Source organism: Littorina saxatilis, unplaced genomic scaffold (assembly GCF_037325665.1).
Source record: "Littorina saxatilis isolate snail1 unplaced genomic scaffold, US_GU_Lsax_2.0 SUPER_12_unloc_2, whole genome shotgun sequence".
NCBI classification, from domain to species: Eukaryota; Metazoa; Mollusca; class Gastropoda; order Littorinimorpha; family Littorinidae; genus Littorina; species Littorina saxatilis.
The window spans coordinates 175,667-193,006 of NW_027125700.1; the positions used below are offsets into that span (position 1 = coordinate 175,667).

Consider the following 17,340-nt stretch of genomic DNA (forward strand, 5'->3'; position numbering starts at 1 on the left):
ACACACGCACGCACACACATACGCACATACACCACGACCCTCGTTTCGATTCCCCCTCGATGTTAAAATATTTAGTCAAAACTTGACTAAATATAAAAAGCAGAATTGAGATGATTCCTGGAGAAATTGGTCAGACTGTCCTGGTCCCTATTCCGTCAGTAGACAGAGGAAGAGGAGATCCTAGAAACAGTTTAGGTGTGATAGTTGACCGAGATCTAAACGAGAACTACACAATTGCAGTCCGGGCAGGTATTTTGAAAGGGTGCTTTTCTAGAAACTAGTTTCAGTTGAGCGAAACGAATTTACTGAGAGAAAAGGACGTTACACTCTGTGCCCAAGTTTCAGTTAGAGAAGCGGTTTCAAGCGAGTCTTTGGGCAGCGGGCAGGGTTTTGTTAAATGTAACTGCAGTGGACAGAAAAAAAGTGTTCCACAAACCGTTGCAGATGCTTCAAAAGTCATCTCAAATGCAACAACCGCTGCCATAACAGTCTGTCTTGTCAAAACAAATAGAACATTAATTGTGATCAGTTGTCCCCCGGACGAACAAAATGCGACTCATGTGGAGCTATTGCACATCTTATTTTCATTTAATTGGCTCACGTAAGTGTAGCCTATGCGATCGTAACTTTGTCTGTCTGTGCGTGCGTGCGTGCGTGCGTCTGTGCGTGTGTATGTCTGTGGTAGAAACTTTAACATTTGACTAAACACCGAAATACTCATTTCACCTGGTTATTTTTCAAGCAACATCTTCAAAGTATTGAACCAATGATCAACATTTTGTCGGCATGTGTGTAGTTAAAGTGTGTATCCAAAGAAAACGGGTGGTGGGGTGGTTTATGGGGGTACACGCAGCTGACCGGTTTGTGTCGCGTTTGGTATGTAGACCAGGTTAGTCAAGACCAGGTTAGGTTGGGGTCGCGCCGCTAAGGATTGTGGTATACATGATTCACTGACTGACTCAGCCTGGTCACTGAGTCGACTGGGTTCGGTTTCTAAGCTCCAGATGAAATAGACTAAAGAAGATACCAAAGTGAGATTTCCTACAGTTTGATCTGCACAGCGTTTTTTTCCAATCATCTGCGCGAGGAAGAGCTGTCGAAAGTTCAGTGTCGATCTGGCCGAGTCCCGGTAAGTACGGACAGATCTAGACTAGTGAGTAGTCACAGTGTCTCCCCGGTATTTTATATTTTGTTTTATTTCAGCAGATACGGATGACACAGTGCTAGGTAGTCACCTCTAGTGAAATGAGTAGATCTAAAGTGCCTGTAAGGATTGTATGTCTTTGTTCTTGGTTACATTTATGTGAATTTCAAGAACGGCAGCACTAATCTGTGTCGGTCTGACTAATTACCGCGCGACCGTGGCCGGCCGGATCGCTCCCAACCACAAGCGACCGCGCCCGACTGACCTCAAAAGAAAGCATTTACACGTAATATTTGAGCTGTTAGTATATATCTCCATAATATTTTCTCACGTTGGACCAGTTTTTAAGTCAGAGTAGTGATCGATAAGGGTGTTATAGTGTATTTTGAACTTACAACAACAAAATATCATTACGGCGCGCAGTTAGCTTATGATTAGTCAAACCGTTTTTCTGGAATTGTGGGATAGCTTGGGTTTCATCCATGACCGTAGGCGGGTTCTGTTTCGCTCTTCGATTTTTGTGAGTACACGGTATGTGTTATCATGTCAACCACTTCAAAAGTGTGTGTGTGCCTGGGGGGATTCCCAGTTAAGGTGGAGATCATGTAGTGGAGCTCCTGAGATACAGAAGGGTGACACGCTTGTAGGAAAATTCGATACTGTTCAGTTCGGCGCCAAGCGCGTGACTGCCGCCGACTAGACTTCCCCTTCCAAAATTGCGGCTCGACAGGAAAATATTGTGACCTGTTATCACAAAAACAGTGCTGATACTATCAGTGATAGACTACGTCGCTGGCGGCCAGCTGCTCAGCAAACCAGGGCCTAGCAGCTGCATTCATTGTAAGCCGTTCGGCGCATTTACGCCGAAATGACATCTCCAATAAGCTAACGCGAAACTCGAATTGGGGAGGGGGTTGTAGACGCAAAATCACAAAACCTCTTCAAATTCCAGGGGTGATGCCCCAGACCCCTGCCTTTGTAGTTTGTAAGCTGAAATCTCTTTTTCCAATGCTAGACCCTGACGGTGAACAGTATAAGGTGGTGTGGGTCAATGATTATGTGGTTGAAATTCCACGTTTTTGCTGTATCGGATAGAAGTTTAGAACTATGCTTTATTTTACCTAATACTTAGCTAATTGATGGAGCGAAGCGACGGAGAGCTTTAATTAGCTTTGGTCGGGCGTCAATCCACGCTTCGGATCAATAGTACGTATCAATAAAATCAAGCGTAACATGTATGTTTAGATGATTTTGACTCTATCTTCATCGTGGATTGACGCCCGACCAAAGCGAATTGAAGCTCGACGGTGCGAAGCGGCGGAGGGATTCAATTAGGCTTTGGTGGGCGTCAATCCACGATGAAGACCGAGTCAAAATCATCTAAACTTACATGTGTTACACTTGATTCTATTATTATTGGGTCAATGATTATGTGGTTGAAATTCCACGTTTTTGCCGTATCCGTCGGATAGAACTATGCTTTATTTACCTAATACTTAGCTAATTGATGAAGCTCGATGGAGCGAAGCGACGGAGAGCTTTAATTAGCTTTGGTCGGGCGTCAATCCACGCTTCGGATCAATAGTATGTATCAATAAAATCAAGCGTAACATGTATGTTTAGATGATTTTGACTCGATCTTCATCATCGATTGACGCCCGACCAAAGCTAATTGAAGCTCGACGGAGCGAAGCGACGGAGGGATTCAATTAGGCTTGAGCTTCAATTAGCTTTGGTCGGGCGTCAATCCACGATGAAGATCGAGTCAAAATCAAGCGTAACATGTATGTTTAGATGATTTTGACTCGATCTTCATCGTGGATTGACGCCCGACCAAAAGCTAATTGAAGCTCGACGGAGCGAAGCGGCAGAGGGATTCAATTAGGCTTTGGTGGGCGTCAATCCACGATGAAGACCGAGTCCAAATCATCTAAACTTACATGTGTTACACTTGATTCTATTGATTCGAAGTGTCATTTTTTGTGTAAAGAAAGGCCACATTGTCATACTGATTTTTTGCAGAACCCTCGCTTTTAAATAATACATTGTGAGCATGGATGATGTGTGTGTGAGTGAGTGTGTGTGTGACGTGGTTTGAGCGCACGTCTGTGTGTGTAGTGTCTGTGAGTGTGCGTGTCTGTGAGAGAGAGAGAGAGAGAGAGAGAGAGAGAGAGAGAGAGAGAGAGAGAGAGAGAGAGAGAGAGAGAGAGAGGCGATTTGTTCTTTGCTGGGGGTATGCACTGCCTTGGCAATGCACTTCTACTTAATTATCAAGTTAATAAATTAACTCTTTAGTACATGCATTGGTCAGATAAGACTTTGCTTCCATACTTTTGATACTGCATTTTAAGGTTAGGACGGTTTGTAGTGCTTGGCAATGTGCTTATGCTCTGAAAGTCAAAAACAATTTGCACTAGTTGACTAATCAACTATCATGACTGCAAACTGACTGTTTTTATATTGCTTCACGCGACTTCAGTGCATTACTGCATTGTCAGTTTTTGCTTAACATCAGATAGAGTGCGATTTCAGACAAGACAGTCATCTCCTGCGCTCAGAAAAAACCTGACCAAGTTTAAAGTACAAAATTTTACATTTTCATTTTCAGCGCAGCATCACGCTCTTAGGATTTCTTCCAACTGGACAATCATGAGCCTGACAGTTTGGTCTTGATCTTATTTTTGGATTTTCGCATGAGCAACATCTTTGTGAGTACCCATACTATTACTAATATTCTAACTTTTCATACATCATTAAAAGATTTTTTGAGTCCTGTCCAATTTTTCTTCGATTTTAGAACTTGAAATATTTTTTGTCTCGGTTCTGAAAGTAGTTTCCAGACCTAGTGGTGCTGCCAGATTTGTCTGCAATTTTAGAAATCTCAAATATTTATTGTCTCGGTTCTGAAAGTAGTTTTCAGGCAGGAGTCCCAGCCAATTGTTCTGCAATTTTAGAACTTGAAATATTTTCTGTCTCAGTTCTGAAAGTAATTTCACAGTCAAATCTAACGATAACTAATGATATTGTAAATAATGATAATCATTGTTTTTCTTAAACGTCAATTAGACAAAAGGACAGTCATCTCATGCGCCAAGTTTAAAGTGCAATTACATTTTTATTTTCAGCGCAGCATCACACTCTTTGATTTCTTCCACCTGGACAATCCTCAGCCTGACAGTTTGATCTTCAGCCTATTTTTTGATTTCGTCACGAGCAACATCTTTGTGAGTACCCAACTTTATACTATTACTAATATTCTAAGTTTTCATACAACATAAAAAAAAATTTCCAGGCCTAAGACTATTAAGGAGTCATGATGCCCGATTTGTGTGCAATTTTAGAACTGAAATAATTTTTCGTCTCTGTTCTGGAAGTAATTTCAAGGCCTTAGGGTCCTGCCCGATTATTCTGCGATTTAAGAACTTGAATTATTTTTAGTCTCTGTTCTAAAAGTAGTTTACAGGCCTAGGGGTGCTGCCCGGTTTTTCTGCGATTTTAGAACTTGAAATATTTTCCGTCTCCGTTTTGAAAGTAGTGTCCAGGACTAGGGGTGCTGCCCGATTGTTCTGCGATTTTAGAACTTGAAATATTTTCCGTCTCAGTTTTGGAAGTAGTTTCCAGGCCTAGGCCGGGTGCTGCCCGATTTTTCTGCAATTTTAGAACTTGAACTATTTTCCGTCTCCGTTTTGGAAGTAGTTTCCAGGCCTCGGGGTGCTGCCCGGTTTTTCTGCGATTTTAGAACTTGAAATATTTTCCGTCTCAGTTTTGAAAGTAGTTTCCAGGCCTAGGGGTGCTGCCCGATTTTTCTGCGATTTTAGAACTTGAAATATTTTCCGTCTCCGTTTTGAAAGTAGTTCCCAGGCCTAGAGGTGCTGCCCGGTTTTTCTGCGATTTTAGAACTTGAAATATTTTCCGTCTCCGTTTTGAAAGTAGTTTCCAGGCCTAGGGGTGCTGCCCGATTTTTCTGCGATTATAGAACTTGTAATATTTTCCGTCTCCGTTTTGAAAGTAGTTTCCAGGCCTGGGGGTGCTGCCCGGTTTTTCTGCGATTTTAGAACTTGAAATATTTTCCGTCTCCGTTTTGAAAGTAGTTTCCAGGCCTAGGGGTGCTGCCCGATTTTTCTGCGATTTTAGAACTAAATATTTTCTGTCTCCGTTTTGAAAGTAGTTTCCAGGCCTAGGGGTGCTGCCCGATTTTTCTGCGATTTTAGAACTTGGAATATTTTTCATCTGTTCTGAAGGTCCTGCCGATTTTTCTGCGATTTTAGAACTTGAAATATTTTTCACCCTAGTTCTGACAGTAGTTTTCAGGCCTAGGGGTGCTGCCCGATTTTTCTGCAATTTTGGAACTTGGAAACTTTCAACTTCGAATATTTTTCGTCTGGATGTTCTGATGGTGGTTTCAAGGCCTAGGAGTGCTGCCAGTCATTTTGCACATTGTATATGATCTAATGCGTGTGTGCAAGTTTTGATTCATTTTCTTTTGATCCTGAATTACGTTTTTTGTGCTTGCATAATTAATTCTTTTTTAGTCTTTGAGTCTGAGCTTTGTTGCCAATTTTGATTTGGTGACAATTTCTTATTATTATTATAACTGAATCCACACTTAACAGTCACTGTGTATGTTATTTGCTCCTCAGAATGGACTCAGTTGTGCAGTGTGTAGACTGCCAGAAAATGTTCAGTAGCCGTATTAGGCTATTGAAACATAAATGCTCTAAGTGTACTTCTTGTGGCAGAGTGTTTTCATCATTCCAGCGCCTTCAGTCACACAATTGTTCAGATTCACAGGATATTCAGGTTAAAGCCATTGAGCAACATGGTATCACATTCAACCCTGTACACTGCCAGTGGCAGTTAGACAAATGTCGCGAGTTCACTTTGCCTTTGAAGCTTGCAATGCCTTCATCAGATCATCTGCTTCCGGCTGGAGCACCCAAACATTTTAAAAGGGTTGGGGGAGATGGTAATTGTTTTTTCCGCTGCCTGAGCTTTGCAGTGACTGGGTGTGAAGAGTACCATCTCCAACTTCGAGCTGCAGTCTGCCATTTCATGACACAGTCTGCACACACATATCGAATTGAGCATGTTCTCCTGCAACAACAAGGGCTGACAGCCGCATCCTATCTGACCAGGTCGGGCATGCGGAATTCAGGGACGTGGGCAACAGAAGTGGAGATTTACAGTGCTGCCCTCATGCTCAACACCAGAATCTGTGTTTATCGCAATGTAGTCGGGCAGAGTGCCTGGCACACACTTGATCCAAGACTGATTGCTCCACTGACCCATGTGAGTTCACGGTGCATCTTCATCAACCACCTCAACAATAACCATTATGAAATTGTGACTGACGTCCATCTTCCATCTGATGGACCAGTGCTGTCATGCCAACATCAACAAGTTCATGTACCTGTGCTTGCAGCAGCAGAGTGTGAAGGTGCTGAGAGGCCACTCGTATCTCATACAACCGTGACACTTGTGAACCGCAGAAATACAATGCAGAAACTACGTCAAAACCAAGAGTACAAGCAGAAAGAGTCAGCTGAAAATAGGCAGAGAAAAGGTGAGAGGAGACTTAGTCAGGCATATAGGCACAAGGAAGCACACCTAGGCAAAGCAAGAATTGCAAAGAGAAGATGCAGTGGAGAGTTCAGAGAGCAAGAAGCAGAAAGAAACCGACTTAGAATGGCTAAACAGAGAGCCACTAAAGAATATAGCCAGAAAGAAGCAGGTAGAACCAGACAGAGAATGGCAACAAAGAGAGCCAATAGGGATTACAGTCAGAAAGAAGCAGGTAGAAACAGACAGAAAAAAGCAACAAAGAGAGCCAATAGGGATTACAGTCAGAAAGAAGCAGGTAGAACCAGACAGAGAATGACAACAAAGAGAGCCAATAGGGATTACAGTCAGAAAGAAGCAGGTAGAACCAGACAGAGAATGACAACAAAGAGAGCCAATAAGGATTACAGTCAGAAAGAAGCAGGTAGAACCAGACAGAGAATGACAACAAAGAGAGCCAATAGGGATTACAGTCAGAAAGAAGCAGGTAGAACCAGACAGAGAATGACAACAAAGAGAGCCAATAGGGATTACAGTCAGAAAGAAGCAGGTAGAACCAGACAGAGAATGGCAACAAAGAGAGGTAGTAAAGAATACAGAGAGAAAGAGGCCCTAAAAGACAGGCAAAGGAAAGCAGAACAAAGACAGAATAGAAACTATAGGCGAAAGGAATCGGAGAGTGACAGATTGAGGAAAGTGAAGAGAAGGCGTTGTCCTTCATACAGAGAAGCTTATCAAGCTAAGGTGCGAGCAGCAAGGGACAAACTGACCACAAAAAGCAGTTGCTTGACGGCCGATGACATCAAGAAGGTCTTTCAGTCCAATGTTAGTCACGGACCTTCATTCATATGTACATGCTGTAATGGTCTCTTCTACAAACACTCAGTGAGTGTTGCTCCCTCTGCTGCATCTCTCCAGAACAAGGGTGTTAAGTCTTCCATTATAGAGCAGGTTCTGTTAGGAACAAAAAGCTTCCAAGACACTGAGTGGATATGTTCCACATGTCTTTCCAGTTTGAGGAAATCTGTGCTGCCCAATTTAGCTGTGAGAAATGGTCTTGAATTCCCGGCTATTCCGTCTACACTTGAAGGTCTCACAACCCTGGAGGAACGGTGTATATCACCACGAATTCCCTTCATGCAGATGCGAGAGCTTGGCTGCGACCATCAGTTTGGTATCAGGGGAAATGTAGTGAATGTACCAGTGGATGTGCCAGCTATGGTGACTTCATTACCTAGGCGATTCGAAGAGACAGAGACAATTGCCTTGAAGTTGAAGAGACGCTTGCGCTACAAGTCCTCCTACCACTTTGAAAATGTCAGGCCTGGGAAGATCTTTGCTGCTGCGGAGTGGTTGATTGGGAACAGTGTCCTGTTCAGGGAAGAGGGTATTAAGCTCGATCCTTCTTGGTTCAAACCAGAGTGGGAGGGAGCAGAGTCGGTTGAGTTCAGAATCAACAGTGCAGATGATGACAGTTGTATCCAAGGTGAGAAGACCAACCATGCACACTCATGTGACGGAGGCAAACAACCTGAATGTGATGCTGTGAGTGTGAAGCAATGTTCTAATGTACCGCCACAAGACCCTGAGCACTTGGTAACTGATCAAGCTTCTTCTGGCACAGTGAAAGACAACAACAAACCAGAACAAGACCAAGATGGCAATCTGCAAGAAGAGTATGCAGATTTGTTTCAGGAGTGGCAGGAGGAAAACATACCTGCTAATGACAAAGATAACACCGGGGAAGATGATGAAGACAAAGAATGGGTAGAAACCAGTCAAGAGGCAGAACTGGGAGGTGGATGTCGTGACACCCTTCTGCACCCCAACGACTTTACAACCGATGGCCAGGCAGCACTGAACATAGCACCAGGTGAGGGTAAACATCCACTTGGTCTGTTCATGGATAAAGATTGTGAGGAGAAATCCTTTCCAACCATATTTTGCGGCCAACGACGTGTTGATAACAGTGATCGAATGAAGCCCCTCACCTACAGTAAGATCTGCAAGGCTGAGCTAAGAAGTGCTGACCGGCGTGCTGCCCACTCCATTGCAAACATCTTTTTCAAGTTGAAGAAACTACAGATGTTACAGATTCGAGATTTAGCCACAACAGCACTTCGGAAAGTGAAAGGAGCAAAGACAGGCCATACTGCAGGGCAGTTGAGGAAAGATGGTGCCATTGAAGATCTTCTGCGCCAGGATCAAGGGTATCGTGTCCTCAAAACACTGCGATCCTCTCCCCCGTACTGGCAAGCGAAACAGAAGGATCTCTTTGCTATGATTAGGCAGCTTGGTAGACCAACTTTCTTTGCTACATTTTCTGCTGCTGAAACAAGGTGGATTGATCTTCTCCGTGTCCTCTACCGCATGGAGCACAGTGTAGACCCCACTGATGATGACCTTGAGAACCTGACCTGGCAGGAGAAGTCGCAGCTTATACAAAAAGATCCTGTGACTTGCGCTCGTCACTTTGACTACAGAGTTCAGGTCTTGTTCAGAAAAGTCATCCTGAGTGATCTGCAGCCTCTTGGAAAAGTGACGGACCACTTTTTCAGAGTAGAATTTCAGCAGCGGGGGTCCCCTCACATTCACTGTATGATCTGGGTTGAAGATGCACCAAAGGCTGATACAGACTCTGACGAAGATGTGGTGGCATTTCTTGATAAACACTTGACATGTCAGAGGCATGAAGAGGGTGAGTTGAAGAACGTTTCGAGCCTGCATGAACACAAGCATTCCAAGTCATGCAAGAAAGGTGGAAAACACGTGTGCAGGTTTGGTTTTCCTCTTCCTCCCATGTCAAAAACTATGATGCTCCGTCCACTGACTCAGTCTGAAGCAAAGGATAATTCTGGCATCACAGAAAATTTGAGAACCATCAAAAGAGAACTTAGCCAGTTGAAACTGGGTGAGAACATTTCTTTTGAAGAATTTCTGGCGCGAGTCGGCATTGATGAGAATCAGTACATCCTTGCACTTCGTTCTGACCTTGACAGCACCAAGATCTTTTTGCAACGCGAACCATCAGCGACACGCATGAACAGCAGAAATGATATTCTCGCTCAGGTGTGGATGGCCAACACAGATGTGCAATTTGTCCTGGATGAGTATGCCTGTGGAATGTATATTGTGACGTACATCAGCAAGAGCCAGCGTGGCATGAGCGATCTTCTAAAACACGCTGATGATGAGGCAAAACGTGGCAACCACAGTGTCAAACAAAAAGTCAGACACATTGCGAACAAGTTTTTGAACCACTGCGAAGTGTCTGCCCAGGAAGCTGTCTACCTCCTGATGCAGCTGCCTTTGACCCGATGCACAAGGGATGTGATTTTTGTCAACACATCACCCCCCTGCCAGCGAGTTGGTCTGCTCAAGAATTCCACCATGCTTGAAGCAATGAAAGATGAGGACACAGATGTGACTCTCACAAGCCTGATCGACAGGTACTCTGAAAGACCAAAGGAGTTGGAAAACATCTGTCTTGCAGACTTTGCTACTTCGTACGACGTGAGAAAGGCAGGATCAAGCAGCAGAACAGGTAAGAACACCAAGAAGAAGGAACAGGATTTCCTCCCTGAAGGTGAATATGAGGAGGATGCAACCGACAACATCTGGAACAATGACTCTTCTTCTGGTCACCTGTACAAACTTCCTGATGGCAAAGTCTTGCACCACCGGAGAAAACCAAAAGTTCTGCGCTGTGTTCGCTTTTCTCTGGAGTCTGACTCAGAAAACCACTACAGAGAGAAGCTGATGTTGTACATACCATGGCGAAACGAGGACAAGGATATCATTGGTGGGTGTGGGACATACCATGAGAGATTTGAACAAATGAAAGAAACAGTGTTCGAAGTCAGCAGCAAGTTTGAGACCAATGCTACTGCTGTGGACCAGGCTGTGGAACAGGTGCAGAAGGATGGCATTGATGAGGAAGCATGGGATGGGGTGGCTCCACAAGCACAAGACATGGAGAGCCGCCACGAGAAATACAACACAGAGAGTACCATCAATGCAGCGTTCCAACCAGACTCTGAACAGCACCGACAGTATGACATTGGTCTTGACCTGGGTTGTCATGCTACATCCGACATAACTCACGACCGTATAGTGAACAGGATACCAAATGAAGAATTTGATGCAATGGTAAGATCACTGAATTGCAGTCAGCAAACGTTCTTCTATCACATACTGCACTGGATGAAGACAAAGTGTAGTGGCAGTCTATCTGCATGCGAACCCTTCCACTGTTTTCTCTCTGGAGGTGCAGGTGTGGGGAAGAGTCGCTGTGTCCTGGCCATTTACCATGCCCTTGTCCGTTACCTAAGCAGTCGCCCTGGAGACAATCCAGATTGCCTTCGGGTACTTCTTGCCGCTCCAACAGGCAAGGCTGCCTATAACATCAGAGGTGTGACACTACACACAGCCTTCTGCCTCCCTGCAAACCAGAGTCTCAGTGATTACGTGAAACTTGACGCCAGTCGCTTGAACACACTTCGGTCAACTCTAGCAGAATTGCGATTGGTGATCATTGATGAAATTTCCATGGTTGGTGCCAACATGATGGGTTTTGTCAGTCAGCGTCTGCAACAATTGATGGGTTGCAGCAAGCCGTTTGGTGGTGTAAGTGTCCTTGCTGTTGGTGATCTATTCCAGCTGAGACCAGTCATGGATCGCTGGGTATTTCAGCCAAGTCGTGGACCATACGAAGCACTAGCACCAATTGTCTGGCAGGAGCTGTTCCAGATGTTCGAGTTGACCCAGGTGATGCGGCAGAAAGATGACAGAACCTTTGCTGAAGCTCTAAACAGGATCAGGGAGGGATGCCACACCAAAGAAGATGCAAGCCTCATCAAGTCCCGTGTTGTCAAATCCAGTATCCCGGACAACATGCTTCACCTGTTCACCAGCCGTCGTCTCGTCACTGAGCAAAACACCAAAAGTCTTGCCCTTCTCCAGTCTTCGGAGATTCTGCTGGAAGCCAAGGACAGTGTGATGGGTGACATCAGTGTTGCACTGAAAACCGAGATACTTCACAAAGCTTGTGATATGACAGTGCAACAAACGCAGAGTCTTCCATCACACTTGACTCTCAAAGTGGGCGGTAGATTCATGTTGGTGCACAATGTTGACATCAGCGATGGTCTGACGAATGGAGCTTCTGGCACCTTACGACAGGTTGGACACAAAGGCAGTGAGAAGCCAGAACATGTGTCGGTTGTATGGATAGAATTTGATGAAGAGAGTGTTGGTGAAAAGACCCGCCACCGAAACAAACAACTCTACACACCAGCCATCAGCTCCACATGGACTCCCATCTTTCATGCCGTCAAACAGTTTCGTGTTGGAAAACGAGAAAATGTTGCAGTGCTTCGTAAACAGTTTCCGTTGACAGCTTGCTCTGCAATCACAGTACACAAGTCACAGGGTTCAACTCTTGAACAAGTTGCGGTGTCTTTCCAGGGTATGGCACAACACCATCTAGTGTATGTGGCACTCAGCAGAGCCAAAACTCTGGGCGGCCTCCATCTTCTTGATTTTGACCCAAACAAGATCAGAGTGTCACCTGATGTCAAGACCGAGATGGAACGATTGCGGAAGAAGCCCATTGAGTGGTGTGTGAGCGACCTACAGCAGTTTGCCAGCAATGGATTTCTCATAGGTTTTCACAACAGTCGCTCTCTTCACAAACACATTGGAGATCTCCGCCTTGAAAGAAATCTGTTACGAGCTGAAATGTTATTCATATTTGAAAGCTGGGAACAAGAACAAGATGAACCACAGCACTACAGTCTCCCTGAATTCAAAGTTCTTGAGAGAAACCCTGCCCCAACCAAAACTCACCGTCCACATGCTGGCACAATAGTGTACATCCGTGATGACAGTCTGCTGTCTACCTCCAACACAGCTACAAGCCGAAGTTGCAATCACAGCATAGAAGTTACAGTGCTTGACGCCAGCAGCAGAATTGCAGGGCTGAGTGTAGTGGGAGTGTACTGTCCTCCGGGTGTGAAAACCAGCGCACTGCGTACTGAACTTGAGACCATTCTTCACAGGGTATTAGCAAGTCAACCCTATGTTGTGATGGGAGGAGACTTCAACAGTGATGCCTCTGACAGACTGTCAAAACCACTCGAACAGCTGTGTCAGGAATTCAGTCTGCGTCAGCTCATTACTGAACCCACAACAGACTATGGCTCAGTGTTGGATCTGATCTTCACCAATCTCCCTGAGTCTGCAATACTAGGAGGTGTACTTGAATCCTGGTACTCGGACCACAAACCCTGCTGGGTGTCAATTTCAGTGTAAATGGAATTTTTGAGAGATTGCGAGTTTGCTGTGTTGTTGTCTTTGTATTTGAAATGCACTTAACAATATTCTGTTTGTTGCAGAATTTGATATGCAAGCCATGACAGTGACACAACTAGGTGTGGATGCGTTAATTAGATTCTGTGTCTGGTGTTTTAATTGGCCCTAAATCTGAAGTTATGTACAGAAGCATAAGATTTGTCATGTTTTATTTTAAATTAATGCAATTGAAATAAAGAATCAGTAGCAGAACACTATATGTGTGCTGTAATATATGTGATGCGAGTATGTAGTGTGAGTGTGTGCGTTAAGATTTATTCCTATGCATTACAATTTACTTGTACATGTATTGCATGAGAATTCCAAAGTTAAAAAATCTCATCTTCATGTGTGTGTGTGTGTGTTCAACATATAGTTTCACATACGTGAGACTTGAATTGGCGCTAAATCTGAAGTTATGTACAGGAGCATAAGATTTGTCATGTTTTATTTTAAATTAATGCAATTGAAATAAAGAATCAGTAGCAGAACACATTTGTCGATTTGACTCCTTGTTTTTGCTTTTAATTTAATTTAGTGCTCTATCCTTTTCTGGTTGTAGTTTGTTGTTTATTTATTGATTGAATGGATGTCATAATCAAGTTTTCTCCACAGGTCAGTGCTTGATATCATCTTCAACAGTCTCCCTGAATCTGGAGGATCATCATGTTTACTTGACTTTATGCTTCGTGTCTCCTTTAATGTACACTAACTTTATTAGTGTATTGCAGATGTTTGTGGGGTGTAACAGTAGTAACACACAACATGCCTGGATGAGCTTATAGTTCATTGTGCTTGATGTATTTTCATCATAACACTCAAATTAATGTTCATGTCCTTGCAAGTGACTAACTGTACAGATCCCACAGGACACAAAAGGAGCGTCGAATTAGCTTTGCTGTATGCTGAGTGTGTGATTTGGAAATAAAATATGTTGATACATTTTGCTTCATGTTGTTGCTTCATCAGTGGTCTGTTTAGTAATTGTAATTTTAGGCTAGTGAGTATTATAACTGTCAAATTCGCATTTCACATAAGTTTAAGGTGTTTGCTTTGTTTTTAAAATTGATTAATTGAATATCATAGTCAAGTTGTCTCCAGGTATTGTCAAGTGGTATAATTGTACTATGACAATGAATTTGAACAATAAAGTCATGTCACTTATGTGAGGTAAGTAACTGCCCCCAGAAACTGATACCGTGTTGTGGTGGGGTGGCTTGCGTGCTTCCATAATCCATCAAGCTAAGTCAGCTAATGTGCAGGGTGCCTGGTAGGGTCTCCCATACTGAACAGTCGGTGGTGTCTGACCATCAAACTAAGTCAGTTGGCGCGTTTTGCACATTTTCAGGGTTTCCCATGCTGAACAGTTTGAATGGCTAGAAGCCTGACAAAACTCAGTTTCAAGATTAAAGAAGTAGAACTTGCAAACAATTTTATCAGCTATATATAATCATGTCTGCTATTGGTTACAGATCTGAGGATATGACGACATGGTGGCGAGTGATGACAGCAAGCACAGAGCAGCGGTGGAATAAATTGCAGGACACTAGGACACTCGACCCCCCCACCCACCCCTCATGACCCGCTGCTTCTCAGTGCCAGGCAAGCCTGCGTGGTTCAGAAGTACAACTACAAGTAGCTGGGCATAATCCTGGACTGACAACACAACTGTAGTGGTAACGACAGCAGCTGCTACAGAAATGTCTTCATTTTCTCCTGGAGCTGAGGCTCCATCCTTGTGGACATTGCCATTCTCTGGTTTCCAAACATGTCGGATAGTGTACTCTCAAACAAAATTGGTGACATTTCTGAATCATTTAGAGAGGACTGTGGTATGCTGATTGAAGTGTTGTGCTATCATTGACCCTAACACTGTGCGTGAGGAAACAGTGATGAAATTCAAGGCTATTCGGTGTAATCTTTCATATTCTTCCCTGCATGTGGAGCTGGTAATCCACAGGACAAGTGACACATCAGAGAGACTTCTGGGTGTGAAGGCTTGGATCATGGACAAATCACCCCATGGATAACATGATCTTCTTTCCTTTCTCCACTCCATGTATCATGTTTTAAAATCAATATTTGTATTGTCATTCTGTTGTCAAAAATTAATAGAAGTTTGAATCACTTAAATCAGTTCACCTTATTTTGTAAGTTAAGGTGATACGTCCTTGGGCACTGCCAAGGGGAGGTAATTCTTAACTTAGCGGTTTTTCAGTTGGCAACTCCTCTCAAAATTTATGTATTCAACATTGCCTGTGATCATGATCCAGGGCTAAAGATGGTGTGCAATTTACCAGGCACTGTCTAGGGGAGATAATTCACCAGTTCGCGGTTTGTCAGTTGCCAACGTCCTTCAAAATGTAATCAAAATATTATTTTCAGTGCTGGAAAATCATTCATTATTCTGGTAGACCCAACCCATTCAAATTCAGGTTCAGGCACAGTGATGTTCCCAGACACAGAAAAGAAAAGGTCAGTTAGACCTGGATTCAAAAGTGAGTTGAACCCACCTTGTAAGATCTCCCAAAAATGGGAAAATAATGGTCTTAAGAAGGAGGAAGTCTTAAACTGGGGGTAACTTTACAGAGATTATGAACAGAAAACAGATTATTGAAAGGGAGGGAGTCTTAAAAGGGGTGTTCCACTGTATGTGTACGTGATAGAAGACAGACCGAGGCCTAGGAACTGCACATCACTAAAACACTGCAATGTATCATGTGTGGAAGAGTCTTTAGAAAAAGATCAAATGAGTGTGTTTCTTGTGTAATGATTCCCATATTTGACTTTTTTATGACTTTTCAAGAATGAACCATCATTTTAAAGGCACATTTCTTTTTATAAAAAATGTTTGGCTCACCGTCTCACTTTCAGACGTGGCAAAGCTTTAGTTTTGTAAAAGCGACTTTTGGCTTTAGCAAGCACAAGCAGTCAGCATTTTGAATGTTGGCCTGTGACAAATTCAAGGTATGCTCTTACCAAATACAAGTGAGCCTTGCTAGATTTGACTGAGATTGTGAGATGTTTTCACAAGGAGAAATGTGACTTTAATTGAACACTGGGGTAGTGTAGATTGCACAGTGTCATGGTATTCTGGGATAATACTTACACGGAGTGGTAACTGTACTACTACAAGTCATGGTACAGTATAACTCCCTTTTTAAGACCCCCCCAAGACCTTGTTTTCTCAGACTTTCTGTTCATATCCTGTGTAAAATTACCCCCATTTTTTACTTGCTTCATTTTAAGAGGGGTGTCTTAGAAGGGGGGTTCCACTGTATTGGACATTTTGTCTCAGCTTCCTCTTAAAAGGCCACTGCATTGGAACCGCCCCTTTTTTAAGACCACCTGATTTGGACTTCTTTACAATCCCGTGTCATCTCAGAATTTGTTTTCGTATCTTCTGACTTGTTCTGTAAATTAACCCCCATTTTGTGACCCCCCCCCCCCCCCCCCCCCCTTCAAATTTTCAAAAGGGGAATCCACTGTTTTTACTTCAAGGTGCTGTTTTCACATGAATGTGTGTGTGTGTGTGTTTGAGCAAATGCTTATGGTTACTGTTACTGTACATTGCATGGTACCTGCAATGTGAGGCCCCTCTGATGAATGGACACTCCCCATGAATCGACAATTTCTGTAGTCCCTTTGATCTTGACAAACATTTACCTGTTGTAAAAGTAAAAGGCCACTTGCAATTTAGGGCTAGTTCAGGTGTCCTTTCATCACAGGTACCTCGTGCTGTATTATCTGTGCCGTTGTGTGATCATGATTGTATGTTTGTTTTGTGTTTCTTTTTGTATGTAAAATATGTTCTTGCCAGTGTTACCGCAGGCCCCACTAGAGTGCTTTTTTTTATTTTTTATTTTATTTTTTTTGTGGGGGGGGGGGGGGGAGGGAGGGGAGGGAGGGGGGGGGGGGAGGGGGAGTTGATGGGATAGCACAAAAGTTCTTCTGATAAAAACCACACAAATTGACATTGTGCATGAAGTCATTGTGTCTAGTCTGCGTATTTTATAATGTTTCCTGAAGTTGACAGAGGTAATTGAATAAATTCTGAAACTGAAAGTGTGCATATGTGTGCTGTAATATGTGATGCGAGTATGTAGTGTGAGTGTGTGCGTTAAAATTTATTCCTATGCATTACAATTTACTTGTACTTGTATTGCATGAGAATTCCAAAGTTAAAAAATCTCATCTTCATACATGTGTGTGTGTGTGTGTGTGTGCGTGTGTTCAACATATAGTTTCACATACGTGAGCCTTGTAGGCTTTGCCTCTTGTTTTAA

General features: G+C 43.4%; 1 long non-coding RNA gene across 1 annotated transcript; it reads left to right on the forward strand.

Moving 5' to 3' along the window:
* Nucleotides 1-597: 597 nt before the first annotated feature.
* On the forward strand, nucleotides 598-16,913 carry LOC138954161 (uncharacterized). The gene is made up of 4 exons (XR_011451735.1): nucleotides 598-1,664; nucleotides 3,753-3,852; nucleotides 4,270-4,368; nucleotides 14,527-16,913. It is a non-coding gene; the product is annotated as an uncharacterized lncRNA (long non-coding RNA).
* Nucleotides 16,914-17,340: the final 427 nt, after the last annotated feature.